This window comes from Bos grunniens, chromosome 19 (assembly GCF_055505025.1).
Source record: "Bos grunniens cultivar Pamir isolate PY7600 chromosome 19, Bosgru_T2T1.0, whole genome shotgun sequence".
Lineage (NCBI taxonomy): Eukaryota > Metazoa > Chordata > Mammalia > Artiodactyla > Bovidae > Bos > Bos grunniens.
This window is the reverse complement of record NC_141183.1, coordinates 45,715,470-45,733,456: the sequence shown is the minus strand read 5'-3', so window position 1 is coordinate 45,733,456 and position 17,987 is coordinate 45,715,470. Positions and strand designations below refer to the sequence as shown.

General features: G+C 37.6%; 1 long non-coding RNA gene across 1 annotated transcript; it reads right to left on the bottom strand.

The window, feature by feature from the left end:
- Positions 1-329: 329 nt before the first annotated feature.
- LOC147352520 (uncharacterized) lies at positions 330-3,951 on the bottom strand. Its single transcript, XR_015148233.1, has 2 exons — positions 3,853-3,951; positions 330-2,571 (listed from the first exon to the last, which is right to left on the bottom strand). It is a non-coding gene; the product is annotated as an uncharacterized LOC147352520 (long non-coding RNA).
- Positions 3,952-17,987: the final 14,036 nt, after the last annotated feature.

The window sequence follows — 17,987 nt, the reverse complement described above, 5'->3', positions numbered from 1 at the left end:
AACAGTATTACCAGCCTGCTTTCATAAGCTGACACCTATCCCAGGCGCTGGCTTCGATCAATATTCCTAGATCTTCTGTCTTGATCATTGAGCTCTCAAAGAGATCTGTTTTACTAGTAGAGGTCATACTCTTGGTCACCCTGGTTCTAGACCCAGAGCCTGAGTCCCCACTCACTATGAGGGCTTTCTCTTCCATTCTTAGTCCCATAAATAGATCTGCTTTTATCTTAACCATTAAGTGTTCAAGGCAGAATTGTGTAGAAGCATGAACTATTTGCAATACCTCAATCAGAAGTAATTATTTACACATTTTTTAAAATGAGAATGCATTTCTTAGAAAAAAATAAAGCTTTAACAACTTTTTAAACATTTACTCTCTTTACTATAAATTTACTATAACAGAGGCAAATAAAAACTGGAGTTACAGATGCAAAGAGGAGAAACTGCCAAATTCTGATCATGGAAACTGGAAATGGTTTCCCATTTCAACCAGTTGTTTGCCAGCATCCTAAAATGGTCTACTGGAACCAGAAGAGAAGAAGTGAAACAAATGCTTAGTCACTTCTAATGAACTTGTGAGAAAAGATGAGTGATCCAATCATTGATATAAATGTCTCATCAGAGATGAAATGGAAGCTGTTCCCCTGCACAGAGCAGTGGAGGCAGTCCTATGTGGGGCAGTGGGTTTGCTTCATATCAGTTTCGTTTGCTTCATCTATGTGTCTCTGGTCTGCTCTGTCCTTTGATATACATGGAAACTGGGGCAGTTTAGCAGCTTATTAAGAATCACATGAAAGACTGGCAGCAGATGAGGAAGCATCATGGGCAGCAGGCTCACAGCAGTGGTGAGAGCAAAGCAGTCCTCAGTGAACTTGATGTCAGGTAGGCCAAGAAAGAGGGTCAATTCTGAAAACCGGAGTATGGCAGAGAAGGTGGAAATAAGACATGTGCTCAGATACTAAAACTAAAGTCAGAATGATTTCAACAGAATAGGGCAGGGAGGAAGTCAGTCCCAAGCCTGAGGTTTGGCATGAGTTTGTGGTTGACTCTAAGAGGCCCCAGCAGTGGAAATAAGGAAACCAGGTCAAGGACCTATATGTGTAAGTCCATGTGTTCAGAGCATTAGACCCTATCACCAACATGGATGAAGACACATGAAACTAAACTTTAAATGTGTCAGTGCTTTGTTCTAGTTTTACTTTTTAGTATTATAAGTGAACACTAATTCACAAACAGCAAACCATAGAAACCTAACTCCTCAAGAATGAAGCAATTTGCATTCAAAATGATATATTAATATAAATTCAAGTTGTTTTTTTTGGGGGGGTGGGGTGGGGTGCTGTGCTTGCGAGATCTTAGTTCCCTGACCTGGGATCGAACCTGTGCCCCCTCAGTGAAATGCAGTCTTAACCCCTGGACAGTCAGTGAAGTCCTTCAGGGTATTATTAAAGACAAGTTTATTCCATTTTCTCCTAGCTGTCAATTACCTTAAAAGAGTAAAACTTAAAAAATAATGTACCCTAGTACTTCCTGGTGGTGCAATGAGTATAAGAATCCGCTTGCCAATGCAGGGGACACAGGTTCAGTCCCTGGTCTGGGAAGATTCCACATGCCCCAGAGCAACTAAACTCATGCCACAACTACTGATACCACACTCTAGAGCCCAAGAGCTGCAACTACTGAAGCCCAAGCGCCTACAGCCTATGTTCCACAGTAAGAGAGACCCCTGCAATGAGAAACTCATGCCTGCAACAAAGAGTAGCCCCCACTCACTGCAAGAAGAAAAAAGCCCAAGCAAAGCAACGAAGATCCAGTACAGCCAAAAATTAATTAATTAAAAAATAATGTACCCAGTGAAGAGGAACTCAAAAGCCTCTTGATGAAAGTGAAAGTGGAGAGTGAAAAAGTTGGCTTAAAGCTCAACATTCAGAAAACAAAGACCATGGCATCTGGTCCCATCACTTTATGGGAAATAGATGGGGAAACAGTGGAAACAGTGTCAGACTTTATTTTGGGGGGCTCCAAAATCACTGCAGACATGACTGCAGCCATGAAATTAAAAGACACTTACTCCTTGGAAGAAAAGTTATGATCAACCTAGATAGCATATTGAAAAAAGCAGAGACATTACTTTGCCAACAATGGTCCATCTAGTCAAGGCTATGGTTTTTCCAGTAGTCATGTATGGATGTGACAGTTGGACTGTGAAGAAAGCTGAGCGCCAAAAACAAAAAAGTGCAAAATATATTTGCAATACACTTTTCTGACAGTTGAAATTTACCCAAACTAGATAAACAACTTCCATAATTAGATTAAAAAGACAACAATAAAACTCAGATTAAAAGAAAAAAAAAAAGAAAGCTGAGCGCCGAAGAATTTATGCTTTTGAACTGTGGTGTTGAAGACTCTTGAGAGTCCCTCGGACTGCAAGGAGATCCAACCAGTCCATTCTGAAGGAGATCAGCCCTCGGATTTCTTTGGAAGGAATGATGCTAAAGCTGAAACTCCAGTACTTTGGCCACCTCATGCGAAGAGTTGACTCATTGGAAAAGACTCTGATGCTGGGAGGGACTGGGGACAGGAGAAGGGGATGACAGAGGATGAGATGGCTGGATGGCATCATCGACTCGATGGACATGAGTCTGAGTGAACTCCGGGAGTTGGTGATGGACAGGGAGGCCTGGCGTGCTGTGATTCATGGGGTCGCAAACAGTCGGGCATGACCAAGCAACTGAACTGAACTGAACTGAGACTCAATGGTACTCTTAACTTTTTTTAAAAAAAAGCAGCACAAAACAAAATCTACTTCAGATCCAAATTTCTTAGTCAAGAAGAACTGAGAGATTGATCACTAAATTACAAAAATCCATATATAGTTAGCTCATCTTTTAAGTTTCTTTCCACCAATTTCAAAAATTTTAATGAGTTGGCCTCACAAAGGTTGTGTCTGGATGAGAAATGCTCTGTTTATTACATAATCCCAAGGTGCTGAGTTCTGAGTGGTGAAGCACTATGGACAAGGTACTAGCTAGTCAGGATGGCTGCCAGTGAGTTTGAATTATTGTTGGGAAGGGTACCAACAGTATCATATTAAACATTTACCCAGGGCCTCTTACTTTATTCAGGGAAGTCACATACCTTAAATATTAATTTTATTGTTTATTCGTCAAATATTTATGGAGCCCATATTATGGATCTCAAACCTGGGATCTTAGTTTCCCAGCCAGGAATTGAACCTGTGCACTCTGCAGTGGAAACATGGAATCTTAACCACTGGACTGACAGGGAAGTCCCATGAATTGCTAATGAAAGCAATAATATTAACAAAAAATTAAAATATATTGTGTGCTGTGTGCCAGATATTGTACAAGGTATTTCACATTTAGTATTTCACTTAATCCCATTTTAAAGCTGAGAAAACTCAGGCTTAGAGGTTGAGTAACTTGCCCAAGTTCACAGAGCTACGATCTAGTGCTGTAGCTAGAACTCCAATTTGTTCCAGAGCCCAAAATCCTAACCAGTATGCATATTGCCTGTGGTAAGCAGCTAACACACAAAACGCATTATCATCATATAAGGTCAAAAGTGAAAAAGGAAAAAAGAACTCTAGATAATAAAGGACATTCAAGAGGACATTTCTTCCAAGTGGCTGAGCAAGGAATGGCTTTGTGAAGCAAGTGATATTTACACAAATTTTTATCAGATGGATAGGATCTGGCTGTACAGAAAAAGGCTATGAAGGATAAGATGTAAAAAGCATGGGTGGTAGAAGGCATGTTGCATTGGGAATTGGAAAATCAGGTTCAAGTTTACTCTTTTTCTTAACTGTGAAACAAGAAGCAAGCCACTTACCTCTCTAGGCTTCATGTTATTCTTATATAAAATGTCCAGTTTGGCTCCTTAAAAAAAAAATACATATGCTATATGCAGGAAGACAGTCACACAGTAGAGTCATTTATAAAAGTAAAATCTAGGAAACAACTTGTCAATAACCTAAAGCTATTATACAGCCTTTCTGACAAAAATTGTGGATAGTGCAGCAACACAGAAAAACATTACAAACAGCAAATTATAAAAATTATTACATAATTGCTCTATTACAAACATGCATATGAGCAAAGACTAAAGCATAATATACAGAAATAAAATTTGAAATATAAAAATACACGTGCAAACCTGTTCCCCAGACCTTTTGAAGTAAAAACCTCTAGGGATAAGACTTGAAAATACGTATTCTTAAAAACTTTCCAAGTGATTGTGATGTATACCCAGGATTGGGAGTCACTGATAGGATATTCAGTATTTCTTTCAACTTTAACATTCTAATTCTTAAGTGCATTTCATATACCATGGCAAAGTAGACAAATGCTAAGATTATAGAAGTGTACAGGGAATAAAAATTAGTTTGAGGTAACTGTACCATAGGATATAGCAAACAGCATGAAGGAGCATGATGGCCATAATAGGCTAAGGAGGGGTTTGGACATCATGCTATAGGCCATAGGAGGTTATTCACAGCTTCTGAGCTAAGTAAAATAATGAGAGCAGCACCAGCTCTCTGGAGTCTGAACTCAGCACTCTTGGGGTTTCTGCTGCATCACTGGATTTAAAGAGCTCTCACTGGTCTCCAACAATGTTCCTAATTTTCTCTGAGGACAATCTAAGATAGTTCTCAGAGACAGCAGGGAGGTCTGTTACCTGGCATATTAGATACTACTATGCTCTCCCTCTTTTCAGAGGTCCGTCTGGTCAAAGCTATGGTTTTTCCAGTGGTCATGTATGGATGTGAGAGTTGGACCAGAAAGCAAGCTGAGCACCGAAGAATTGATCCTTTTGAACTGCAGTGTGTTGGAGAAGACTCTTGAGAGTCCCTTGGATTGCAAGATCAAACCAGTCAATCCTAAAGAAAATCAGTCCTGAATATTCATTGGAAGGACTGAAACTCCAATACTTTCGCCACCTAATGCAAAGAATAGACTCATTGGAAAGACCCTGATGCTGGGAAAGATTGAAGGCAGGAAGAGAAGGGGACAACAGGGAATGAGATGCTTGGATGGCATCACTGACTCAATGGACATGAGTTTGAGCAAGCTCTGGGAACTGGTGATTGGGAGGACTGGCGTGCTGCAGTCCATGGGGTCGTAAAAAGTCAGAAATGACTGAGCGACTGAACTGAATACTCTCCCTCACTTGAGGCAGACATCACTAATCAATTACAGTTCAGTTCAGTCGCTCAGTCATGTCTGGCTCAATCACAGTAGTCTTTCCCAATAAAACTAGCTGGACTCAAAATAATTCTCAATATTTCTTATAGCATCCAGGAAGTCAGCAGACCCTACTAATGGCAGAAAACTTTCCATTTTCCTACTGTTGAATCTTAGGACCAGGATCTACCTCTTCAATCTAGCTAAAAAGTTCTCCAAGGGGGGACTTTCCTGGTGGTACAGTGGCTAAGACTCCAAGCTCCTAATGCAGGGGGCCTGGGTTCAGTCCTTGGTAAGGGAATTAAATCCCACATGCTGCAACTAAAGACCTGGAGCAGCCAAATAAATAAATATTAAAAAAAAAAAAAAAAGTGCTCCAAGGGGACTTTACTGGTGATCCAGGGGGCTAAGATGCCTGTGCTTCCACTGCAGGGGGTGCAGGTTCAATCCATGGTCAGATCCTGCATGTTGCAAAGCCAAAAAACAGAAGAAGGAAAAAAAAAATTCTCCAAGGATTGGACAGGAACTCTGATAATTCTTTCTTTTGTGTAAGTATGTCACAGGGGGGAAAAAAAAAAAGAGAAACAGGAACATAGATCCTGGTTAAGGTAGTGAACTTTAAAGATTAGAAATAAATCATGTAAGTACAGATAAAAGTCAATTTAAATTATCTATAATGGAGAGGTGTAGGGAAAAAGCTGGTTTTAGTCGCCTTCTTCGCTACGTCATGTCCGTAGGTACAAAACTTAAGAGAATATTGATGGTAATTCTTTATCCAGATTAATTGCTGGTCATGTTTGAAGGCAACAGAAAAATGTTCTCAAATATGCAGAAAGTCAAGAAATACACCAGCTATACATTTCTGAAAGACATACTTGAACACATCATCCAGCCAACCAACTTATGAAACAGAATGTGCTTTTGATTTGGAATTTGTGATATGAAAGGCCTAACAGTTACTTTTTGAACTCTTAAAGTTAAATAAGTAGGAGGAAAATAAAGAAATACAAGTGTGATCATTTCCTTACATTTAATAGAGTGAACCAATAAATTTTATCCTTGATGAACCAAGAAATATATGCTATTTAAAAATACAAAAAAGAGATACAGAGAAAGCATTAAGGATTTACTGTATAGCATAGGAAATTACATTTTGATATCTTGTACTAATCTGTAACAGAATATAATTATAGAAAAAAACAACTGAATTACTAAGCTGTATAGTCCTGAAACTAACACAATATTGTAAATCAACCATACTTCAAATTAAAAAAAAAAAAGTCTACCATTTAACTTTCCAGCAGATGAAAAGAAATACCAAAATGTGTGAAGAAACATGCATCAAAAATATTAACATGCTGTCCCCGGGTGGGGTTAAGTTCTTTTCCCTTCTTATCCTTTAAGTTATAGTAGAATTCCCCATCACATGACGTTAGGACTTACTCCTTCCACCACCTGAAACACTGTTAACCTATCTTCTTCACATGCTTAAGTCCTTCACATGTAGATTTCACATGTCTACAGGGCTGTCTCTCTCATTATTAGATACAGCTCACATATGATTTATTTCCTCAGGAAGCTCTTTATCAACCAATCCACACATCCCCACAAATCATTATTATTTTACTGTCTTTTTGTGTTCATGGCACTTTATCAGTATCTGAAATTTCAATTATCTTGTTATTTTTTCTTTGAATATTGTTAATCTCCTCACACTAGAATGGAAGCTCTATGAGGGGAGGGGCTTGTCTCTTCTATTTCAATGCTGTATCTCTCCCCCTAGGACCTTGAAGCATACCTGGCACATAATATTTCTTGAAAATGCGTATCAGTAAGTCAATTTTGTAATCAGAACAAAAAATAGTTATTTACATTTGAGAAATAAAAGAAATAAAAGCAGAGAGAATTAAGCTAGTTAAAAAATGAAAAATAAGGCCATACTAGGATATCATTTTATTCACACTTGGCAAAAAAATGTAGAAGTGTGAGAATCTTCAATGTTAGAAAGGAAATGAATCAATGGGAACTCATATGTCACTGGTGAAGTATAAATCAATTCACCGACTTTAGAAAATGTCACATTGTCTTGTGAAGTTTATCTTTGAATATCCTATTACCCAGCAATTATTCAATAAATATATAACTGTTCAATGAATGATAGGTTATACATAATTGAAACACTATTAATACTCTTCATACATATGTACCAGGAGACACAGGTTATAATGTTCACAGTAACACTGTTTGTAAAGGAGAAAGACTGGACTCCTAAATGGCCATCAAAATGAAAATGAATAAATAAATTCTGGTATATCAGACAAAAATGGATATGAAGGTAATGCAACTACACAAAACAGCATGGATGAATCTTAGTATGATTTAGGATAATTTCCATGATTCCAATTTTATAAAGCTTAGAAACAAAACTCAATGTGTTGTTTAGATATAAGTAGATGTACCATAAAATTAAAACAGCAAAAATATGATAAAAATATTTCACACATTCATGTGTCAGCTGTTATGTTGAAAAAATTTTAAAAAAATTGGACCTCACTTTGGAGTTGACCATATCCAGCATTCAAATATGAATACCACACTATATGCAATTTTGGTTACAAATAATGAATTCTTTTTTAAATGTCGTATTAGTTCTAAAAATAAAAACTTAAAAAAAAAACTACATTAGGCCTCTGACTTAGTTAACCGTATTTTACAATTATATTTCCCATATATAGCAAAGTAGGTCTTCAATAAATCTATAACTGCTCAAAAAATGATAGGTTATACATAGCCAAAACACTATTAATAAAAACAGCTAACTTTTATTGATCTAGGAACAGTTTTAAACACTTCACATAAACTATTTCTTTTAATCTTCAGAACAATCTTGAATCAAATTATTATTATTCCCACTCAGAAGTACTGGAAAGTTCTATGAGAATATAGAGGAGTGCCTGTCTCAGCCCGAGAGAGTCAAAGATTATAAAGACGTCTTAGGAGCAAACTGGAACAACCAAACTTATTTCAATACAATTTAAGTTTCTGCATCACTTCTTTTTCTTTCACATTTTGACATAGTTTATTAGCAATAAGATTAAGGCAAATACATTATTAGGCTGATGTAAATTTAAAAAATTCTATCTGGTACCCTTCACAAATCTTAAATTCAAAGTATAGCACTTCCAGAAGGAAATGGCAACCCGCTCTGGTATTCTGGCCAGGTAAATCCCATGGACAGAGGAGTCTGGTGGGCTACAGTCCATGGGGTTGCAAAAGAATCAGACACGACTTAACGACTAAACAATATTTTACTACAATTAAAAAAAAATTAGGTTGTGACAATGTTTGCACAATTCTGAGTATGCTACAGCTATTGAATTGTACAATTTTTATGGGTGAGTTGTATAGTATGTAGATAAGGGTATTTAAAAAATTCTTTCCAAAAAAAAAAAAGTACAGCACTATTTAAGTTGGAGAGGAAAAAGGAAATTTCTAGATGTCATTTGGTGGCAAAGTTTAATTAATGAAAAAACTGAAGGTGTGTGAAGTATAATAAATTGGTTCATTTTCAGGAAGGCAGGAAATTCTTCATAAAATTCAAATGCACAAAATTTTAAGGAAAATACCTAGAATGAAAAGGGGCTTTGTGATGACAAAAAGTTTTAGAAATTTGCATTACCGATTACCAGTATAAAGATGAAAAATGTCATACCATCATGGGAACCCTCTCCTTCACTTCTAGAAAGAATAAGTAAACAAGACCACAAAGTGAGAAATATATGTATGTTTAAAAGTCAGCAAAAAAAGCCCATATTCATATTAAAGAAATGGTAGCCTAAAATATCATATTTTTAAAGAACTAAGATGCACTTGCGGGGACTTCCCTGGTGGTCCAGTGGTTAAGATCTGCCTCCCCATGCAGGGGATGCAGGTTCGACAGATCCCTGGTGGGGAAGCTAAGATCACACATGCTGAGAGGCTCGAGTGCCACAAAGCCCCACCCAGCACAGCCAAAATAAATGAATAAATAAAAAAAAACTCTTGCTACTAATTTGGGGGGGCTACAGGTTCTAATTTGCCCCATCCTACATGTGCTTGAAATAGCTGCTTCAAGCAGTTCATCTCTCTACATCTCTGTAAAATGATCTTTAAGTTGCCTTCTAATTCTATATCTTATGGGTCTTCAAAGACAGTACTTTTAAGCAGGATAATAAAAAAAAGATTCCAATCTTCAAATCAGATACAGCTGTTCTGATTCCAAAGGTAAAACTTCTTACCTTGCTAGGCTTAAAGACAAGCTAAATGTGTCTCCCTTTCCTGGCAGGTAGCTGGGAAGAACCAATTCAGGTGCCTTGGGTTTCCTAGCACTAGAGCTTTCCCAGCACTAGAGTGTTTCTTAATAGTGCCTTATTGAAGAGAGAAAACACTAAGGTTGGATCAGAGAAGCAATCCAAAGAGATCATATGTGAAGAGGGCCAGGAAAAGCAAGAGCAGAATAATGGCAATATGGATAAATATTCAAGTAAATTCTCTAACAAAGATTTCATTTTGTAGATATCAAAACTCCTAATATTTGTATCCCTTTTGACTACTTCCTACCCACCTTTTCTAAGTTTTTTTAGGTGAAAACAAAACACCTCAAATTTAGCTTTTAACTGTGCAAAGGGGCTCATAAACATTTTTGAATGAAAATCAGAATTCTGTCTCTATCCCTAAAACAGAGATCATAAAAAAAAAAAAAAAAACTTTTTTCAGTAATACAGAGGCCTGAAGGTTCTTGGTCAAGAATACACTGGTTTAGAATTTGCACTAATTTTTATCTAAAAGTATAATTAGTTTGAGGAAATTTATATAAGATGATACACAGTATCTATTACAGGAAAAGTATCTTTATCACTAACTTGATGAGGCCTCAGATCAGATCAGTCGCTCAGTCGTGTCCGACTCTTCGCGACCCCATGAATCACAGCACGCCAGGCCTCCCTGTCCATCACCAACTCCCAGAGTTCACCCAGACTCATGTCCATCAAGTCAGTGATACCATCCAGCCATCTCATCCTCTGTCGTCCCTTTCTCCTCTTGCCCCCAATCCCTCCCAGCATCAGAGTCTTTTCCAACGAGTCAACTCTTCGCATGAGGTGGGCAAAGTACTGGAGTTTCAGCTTTAGCATCATTCCTTCCAAAGAAATCCGAGGGCTGATCTCCTTCAGAATGGACTGGTTGGATCTCCTTGCAGTCCAAGGGACTCTCAAGAGTCTTCTCCAACACCACAGTTCAAAAGCATCAATTCTTCGGCACTCACCTTTCTTCACAGTCCAACTCTCACATCCACACATGACTACTGGGAAAACCATAGCCTTGACTAGACGGACCTTTGTTGGCAAAGTAATGTCTCTGCTTTTGAATATGTTATCTAGGTTAGTCATAACTTTCCAAGGAGTAAGTGTCTTTTAATTTCATGGCTGCAGTCACCATCTGCAGTGATTTTGGAGCCCCCAAAAATAAAGTCTGACACTGTTTCCCCATCTATTTCCCATGAAGTGATGGGACCAGATGCCATGATCTTCGTTTTCTGAATGTTGAGCTTTAAGCCAACTTTTCACTCTCCTCTTTCACTTTCATCAAGAGGCTCTTTCGTTCCTCTTCACTTTCTGCCATAAGGGTGGTGTCATCTGCATATCTGAGATTATTGATATTTCTCCTGGCAATCTTGATTCCAGCTTGTGCTTCCTCCAGCCCAGAGTTTCTCATGATGTACTCTGCATATTAGTTAAATAAGCAGGGTGACAATATACAGCCTTGACATACTCCTTTTCCTATCTGGAACCAGTCTGTTGTTCCATGTCCAGTCCTAACTGTTGCTTCCTGACCTGCATATAGGTTTCTCAGGAGGCAGGTCAGGTGATCTGGTATTCCCATCTCTTTCAGAATTTCCCACAGTTTATTCTGATCCACACTACTTGCATAATAACTAAGGTAAAAATTATTACCCAGGTTTTCAGCCAGAGTATGAACCCCAGAATAAGACTCTTATGTTTCATAAGAACATTTTCCAAAGAGGGGGGAAAAAAAAAACAAAATCAGAAAAAGACATAAAAAAAATAAAGAACACTTCCCAGGAAAAACTCAGTCACAATTTTTTCCAGTCACATTTTTAAAGATTATGAAAAAAAAAAAAAACCAGAAGATATAATAATGAGACAAATACCAATATTCTTTACCCTTTCTCTAACTTTACCATAATGAAACCTTCAAGGAAGTACTTGAGTATTGAAATACAAATACACATTATTGGTGTTTTTGGCATCTTATACTTTAAAAAATTAAGGATGGCCAGATGAAGTCAAGAAAAAAGTGTTTGTAATTTACTTTAAAATACTTCAGTATTTGCAATGTGGTTAAATGTATTATTTAGGTTAAGCTATAATCCAGGTGCTAATCAAGAATGCAGTCTCTGGGTGGTCTACCGGTATTCTAATTAGGAAACATGGCCAGAAGCTGCACTGGCAGGCCAAACTGACATCTGTAGTTATGTGAATCAGTTACACTTAAACACTGCTCACTCTTGCAAAAACAGACTGGATAAGAACTTTGTGAGGCCTGTATCCTTTACTCTTAGATGTGATACCCTAGGCTAAATTTCCATAGGATCCTGTATTTTAAGTTAATTTTTGGTTGATCTCTATTGAATGCTTTCTCTAAGAGTTTTGGAAAGCTCTGCCTCTGAAATTTTATAACTTCTTCTGAGTTCATTTTTGATGGTAGATGGTGGTTGGATTACCTAAGACAGAGCCGTGAATTGCTTAGATCAATTTTCTTTTTTCATTTAGACATGACATAAATGTTTGCCATACAAACTGTAGCCATTATTATATGCTGTCCTCTCTGCAATGGACTACCTTTCTTCCACTCCATCTACTGTCTGTGCAACATCCTTCAAGGCTCAGGTATCACTCCCATACAGTCTTCTCTCTTCAACAACCATTGCCAGGCTGAGTTAAGAAATAATCCACTTCTATTTTTACAGCCCTTTGAACACACTATTACACCACATTTTACATTGTTGAAAACATTGTTTCTTCCACTGAACTGTAAGCTCTATGAAAACATGTGCTATTTTCTTATATTACAAACATATATACCCACATATTCACCACCTAGCTTTAGCATTCTGCTGTATTTGCTGCAGATTTTTAAGAACGAACAGTTGAAGCATTGTTTACCCCCACCCCCAACAAGAGGTAACTTCTACCCTATATTGGGTATTTACCATTCCCATGCAGGTCTCTATACTTTTGTTACACATACCTGTATGAAAAAATATTATAGTGTTACATGTTTCCAACATTATTTGCCATAATATTGTGCATATATTTATACAACTTCCCCTTATCACATGCTTTTTATTTATCCATGTTGACAATTCAACTGTACTTTTTTTGTATTTACCTATATTCAAATGATCTGTTCCTCTATTGATGAACATTCAGTTGCTTCAAGTTTTTCAATTACAAATAATACCACAGTATTTCTGTACATCTCCTTGTGTACACATCTGCTTCTATACGACACAGATTTAGAAGTGGAAGTGGTAGATCTAGGAATATGTATATCTCCAACTTTATTGATAATCTTGCCAAATTGCTCTCCCAAGTGACTGAACTAGTTTCTCTGTGGCAACATCTATACAGGTCCAAAATATTATCTTCTTTAATAACAGATCCTCCAAATTTTAGGTGGGTACATAGCTGACTAGAATAGATATCACTTATCATTTCTTGTAACTATCTGTGGCCATGGGCCAAAGTTCTGGCCAATAACATGTAAAATAGAAGTTGGGCCACGTCTTTAAAAAGATGAAACAGACCTTCCCCCTTATTAATTGGCATATGGACATGATGGCCATACTGGAGTAGCCATCATGAAACCAAAGAATAAAGGTGCCTACTAAAGTTGACAGAAAAGAGCGTGTCACAAATACTCTTATCAGCCCTATACTTGGGACTCTTATGAGAGGAAAAACTCTCACTTTATTAAACCATGTTATAGTTGGATTTTTATTACAACACCAGAATGTGTATCCTAATGAAACACACTCTCATTTGCAGTTCACAAGAGATGGTGTTCCACATCTTCATCAACATTTTTATCATCAGACCTTGCATGTGTGTTCAGTCATTTCCTACTCTTTGTAGCCCCACTGACTGCAGCCCACCAGGCTCCTCTGTCCATGGAATTTTCCAGGCAAGTACACTGGGGTAGGTTGCCATTTCCCATGTCTGGGGATTTTCCCAACGGAGGGACCAAACCTGCGTCTCTTCCATCTCCTGCATGGGCAGGTGGATTCTTTACCACTGCGCCACCTGTGAAGCCCACTGGACCCTAACTTCTGCCAAACTGATACAGGCTTTTGAAATGATATTCTACTATTTTAGCTTGAATTTTTATGACTACTGGTGAAGCTGAGTCATCTTTTCACATTTATTGGTCACTCCAATCATCTTTTTTGTGAAGTGCCAGTTGATACCCTTTGCCCATTTTCCCACTGGATTATTGTCAACTAAATGCTTTAGATATCCTAGATATATATACACAAGACACTGCAAAATACTTTTTTCTGACATAATCTTACTGTTGTGGGATAATTTCAGTTTTCCTGTAGAAACAAAGAGGTTAACATGGCTTTACAGCACTTATCATATGAGGAGGCTGAGAATACAATTCTCAACTCTAATATGAAGACATCTTTCAGAAAGCATCCAGGATTTGCAAGCAAACTTTTCAAATACTGCATGATGGATTTTTCTTAGAAAAGGCACACAAGAAAAAAACAGGAGGAGGGATTCCAAAGATTGACACTGTCCTCAAAAGCTAAGAATAACCAACAAACATAGTAAAGTAGACAAAATGCGAGACATACACACAGGGACAGACTGACTCCGGGTAAAACAAAAAACTTTACTGGAAAGGAAATGTAATTTACACCTCTTGGCCTTCTGAGTAATATTTATTATAGTCATAAATCTATTTCCAATTTTAAAATCAATCTATACACAAAACATGTTGTTTATAAAAAAAATGCAAATATCTGAGCCTTGACACTGAAGAAAAGTGTACATGTAAAAAAATGAAAGGTAGAAAAAGAATGGAAGAGTAATGATGATGTTATTAAGGGACTGAGATACTGGTGTTTTTTTTAGATACTGTTTTTAATTGATGGAACAAGGAATAAAGATATTTTACAGAGGTAACCACCAGTGGAACAAAAACTGATAGAACGACAAAAATGAGAGAAGAGCTAAACCATTACCCACCAGTAGAAATCAACAAATGTTAACATTTATGTCAATAGCAGAAGGATGTTATTTACGTATACTTGGGGGAACCCAAATGAAATACTATTAAAAGTAGTTTTTCCTTGGGACTGTGACTGGGGGTAGGGCAGGGAACCATTGCTTTTTACTTTTTGGCTACATCATGCAGCTTGTGGGATCTTAGTTCCCTGACCAGGGATTGAACCCAGGCCTGCGGCAGTGAAAGCACCAAGTCCTAACAACTGGGCCACCAAGGAAATTCCCTACTGCTTTTTCATTTGATCCATCTTAGACTTTTTTTTTTCCCCACATGGGTTTTTTTTTTTTTTTTTAACTTTACAATATTGTATTAGTTTTGCCAAATATCAAAATGAATCCACCACAGATATACCTGTGTTCCCCATCCTGAACCCTCCTCCCTCCCCATACCCTCCCTCTGGGTCGTCCCAGTGCACCAGCCCCAAGCATCCAGTATCCTGCATCAAACCTGGACTGGCAACTCATTTCATACATGATATTATACATGTTTCAATGCCATTCTCCCAAATCTCCCCACCCTCTCCCTCTCCCACAGAGTCCATAAGACTGATCTATACATCAGTGTCTCTTTTGCTGTCTCGTACACAGGGTTTAAAAACTGATAAGCAACAATTCAAACAAAAATTTACTGTTGAAAAAAGCAATAGTATGAACTCTATCAATTTCCAAGGATCAGGTAAAAAAATTACATGCTGTTAATTATGAACTTCTGGAGTTGTTTATCTTACCACTATTTATTTACTGATTGAGAAATAGGTCTGAGGTACACTTGTCAATATCCTGATGGTGATCAGAGATTTTTTTGACAAAATGAGAGATGAACATACTTAATTTAACAAACATTTATTGCCCACTATGTGCCAGGCACTATGCATAGTGCATGAGAGGTTTAACAACAACAATCAAGGTAACATAACTTACTTATTACGACTGTTTACAAGATTTGCTTTCTTTCACCAAAACATATTCACTCTGGTCCTTCTGGTTTTACTTTTGTGTTCTCAACTCTCTTATGGTACTGCACTGCAGCCAAAACCCTTCTAGGAACTAAAATCCTGATGCTGAACACTAATTTCTGTATTTATTCCCATCTACAATCTGCAGATGGGTCATTGTCGCCAATTACTGGTAATTCACTTTTGTTCTGACATTATGCTCCACCATGCAGGCAGATCATGTTTCTTGGCCAAACCTTCCACTCTGGGACTACCTGGGTTTCCCGGTATTGACAGTTGTTGGGCAGATCTCCACAAATATCAGCTTCCATCCAAGAAGTCCCACACTGGTAACCCACGGAACTAGTCTGCAGGTGTGTTTGGCTCACAGTTTTTAAAACAGAAATATCTTTTTGCCAAATTCAAAACTATTTCTCACTTTTCTAGAAAAATGAAATCTGGCAATCTTGATCAAACATTACACATGCATAAACCTCATTTAGAAGAGTCATAACTTCGACACTCTTCATTTGGCTCATCTCACTCATTTCTACTATATATCTGGTTCTTCTACGCATTTTAGTTTGCAATTCCTAGTCCAGCCTCTCCTGTAAACTGGAGCTCATCTTTCACCATGTAGGAAAGGGGAATTTTTTTATTCTGATAGACATCCTATAGGAAAAGTTACTTCTAAAAAAACATTTCCAATCGTCCTGAAAAAAGCACAAGTTTCTCAGTTTTGTCCAAGAGACCTTTACTGTTGGATAGGGTTATTCTTTAGCCAATCAATAAGTACCTTCTAAAGATCCTGCTTTAAAGGGAAAAAAAAAATTCTTGCTCAAAAAAAGATGAGTCAGACAGATTTTAAGTCGCACAATGCTCAGATAAAGGCACGTGTCTATCTGGACTGCTTCCGTTCTGAAGAAATGAACTAACCCACTAATGGCAAGTCTAATTAAACTTAGCAATTAAGGCCTCTCTTTAAGTACCATGCAGCATTTTAGGTTTTGGGGATGTAATGAGTAAGACACATACCTGCATTCAAGGGCATTGCAGTCCAGTCCACACAGGCAACATTAATGGTTGAGTACTTGGTTTAAAGAAAGCATATATGAAGGTCAGGAAGGCTCTGGGATTTATAAGAGGAAATAACCTCTAAACTAAAATTTGCTAAGTGTAAAGATGAGGACATGAAACAAGACAGGAGGAAAAGGGTGTTCAGGCAGAGAGTTTGAACAGACTATCGTGGGAAAAATGAAACTAGGAAGATAAGCAAGGGTCTGATTATGAAAATAAAACCTCTGTACCACCCTTGACTTCTATCATTTATGCCACTTTCCATCATTCAGGCTTTATCCTGAGGGAAAAGAGGAGTCATTAAATGAGAATTGGGAAAAGCAGCTGTTGTTATTGTTCAGTTGCTAAGTTGTGTGTGACTCTTTGCCACCCCATGGCAGCCCAGGAGTACATCAGGCTCCTGTCCTTCACTCTTTGCTCAAGTAAGGGAACCACCCAATTTAAAAATGTTCCAAAGATCTTAACAAGAAACCTTACTAAAGATACGTGCATATGAAAAGATGTTCCACATTACATGAAGAAAGTACAAAGTTAAATGAGACACCACTAGTTACCAAAATGGTCAAAGTCCAGAACGCTGATACTACCAAATGTCAAGGATGCAGAGCAAGAGGAGCCTAAATACACTGCTGGTGAGACTGCTAAATGGCAGCCACTCTGCAAGAGTTTGGCATTCATCTATAAAACATTTTACCGTACAATCCAGCAATTATCTCTTCATACTTATTCCAAAGGAGTTGAAAACATCAATGCAAAATCCTACACATGGATGCTTATAGCAGCTTTACTCGTAATTAACAAAGCCTGGAAGCAACCAAAACGTCCTTCATTAAGTGAATGGATAAACTGTGGTACATCCAACAGAGTATTTTTATTTTATTCAGCACTAAAAAAAAATCCACAAAGACATGGAAGAACCTTAAACACGTTTAACTGCAACTTAAGTGTCTATATACTGTATCATTCCAATGTATAACATTCTGGAAATGGTAAAAGTATGAAAACAACAACAAAATACCCACTAGTGATTGCTAGGGGTAGACACAGAGAAGATGAATAGGCAGAGAATTTTTAGGGCAATGAAAACATTCTGTATATTACAATATGTCACTATACTTTTATTCCAACTCCTAGAAAGTACATCTAGGTGAACCCTATGGTTAACTACACACCTATAGACTTTGGGTGATTATGATGTATCACTGTATGGTCATTCATGGTATACACACACATATATACACCACTGTGGTGAATGATGAATGACTATGACAGGAGAGGCTTTGCTGGTATTGGGACAGAAGTTATCTGAGAAATCCCTGTACCTCCCTTTTAATTACTGCAAACCTAGAACTGCTCTGAATCACATACACACGTCACAGAATTCCAGAGTATAGTAAAAGATGTTAGCCATGAAGAAT